Source organism: Mus caroli, chromosome 7 (genome assembly GCF_900094665.2).
Source record: "Mus caroli chromosome 7, CAROLI_EIJ_v1.1, whole genome shotgun sequence".
In the NCBI taxonomy this organism is placed as follows: domain Eukaryota; kingdom Metazoa; phylum Chordata; class Mammalia; order Rodentia; family Muridae; genus Mus; species Mus caroli.
Window position 1 is genome coordinate 57,131,152 of NC_034576.1, and position 1,692 is coordinate 57,132,843.

Consider the following 1,692-nt stretch of genomic DNA (forward strand, 5'->3'; position numbering starts at 1 on the left):
TCCCTGGTTTACTTTGGTTTGTCTGGATAGTTGGCTTGATTCAAATATTCAGATTTGGCTTCTCACTGCTGCATGATAGCAATATATAGTGTTTTCTGGTACTGATATCTTTCACAGCATTCTTGTGTGATCACATTATTGAGCTGGCACACTGACTATAAGATTGCTCTGAACTTATATTCTTCAAGTAACACTGAGCCTAACTCCTTGAACTAAGTGTATCTTCATGTATCCTGTAACAGTAGAATATAGGAGAATAGGTAGGTGCCTCACTATTTTGTTTATCCTGTTTCAAATTTCACCTCCTAGGAATGCTACCTGACATTGAGATGGGTCAGTGAATAGGAATTGATTCGGTCCTGATGCTGGTGGATTTTTAACTTTGCTTTTTTCAAAAGAAAACCATTTCATGCAAGCAATAAGAACTGCTTTACCTTGAAGTCAGACATTTTTGTAGACAGAGGACATTTGATCAGGTGTAAGCACCAGTCAAGTATGGGTAAGTTTGAGAGAGGCATTAGCAATTGACAAAAAAGGACTAGAGACATGGCTGAGAGGCAAAGAACACTTTTTATTCTGACAGAGGACCTGCTCACATGGTGGTCCATGTCTTCACCATCAGTAACTGCAGTTCCATAGAATTCAATGCCTTTACAGGCCACTACTGGCACTAGGTACAAATGTGGTGCACAAATATATATGCAGATAAAACATCCCTATGCCCTAGAAAGTAAACATATATATATATATATATATATATATATATATATATATATATATATATATATATAAATTAAATAGGATGTTTTCACATACACATTTGTTAGAAAAATAGTTTTGAAAATAGTCACAATGACTGACAATACTACTATTATTAATAAACTTTGCTTAATGTGGCTTCTAAGAAAATACCAAGGTATAAATTTCTACTCTCTTCTGTAGTTTACAAGTTCCTACTCGGGTCCAAAATAATTCTATTTACCAGTACTTCTTAACTATTTCCCTAATGATTTCACACAGATTTGTTCTAAAGATTCACTGGGTAAATTTATGTGTTAGTGGTTCTCAGGAAACATTGCCAACAATGCTTTTGCCCACTGAAAGCTTTGTAAGCACTGCTTAATTGCACCAGTGACGTCTTTTACAAAGGAAAAAAAGAAAAAAAATATATAAATGTGAATAAATCAGAGAGTACGCATATAACCATGCAAATGAATGTTAACTGTTCCTCAACCTTGGTGTATCTTGATCTTGATAGAGCTAGTGTTTATAAAGGACAATTGCACCCAGCCACTAGAATTTGAATTTGGTTGTCAGGTACATTCCATTGGCTCTGTTAAGACTTAACCTTGTGATGAATGTGATATTGATCTTCAACACTTATATGGGGAGGTAAACTAGATCTTTGTCCTTTTTTTTCTTTTTTTAATATTTTTATTAGGTATTTTCCTCAATTACATTTCCAATGCTATACCAAAAGTCCCCCAACCCCTAACCCACCCACTCCCACTTTTTGGCCCTGGCATTTCCCCTTTACTGAGGCATATAAAGTTTGCATGTCCAATGGGCCTCTCTTTCCAGTGATGGCCGATAAGGCCATCTTTTGATACATATGCAGCTAGAGTCAAAAGCTCCGGGTACTGGTTAGTTCATTATGTTGTTGCATCTATAGGGTTGCAGATCCCTTTAGCT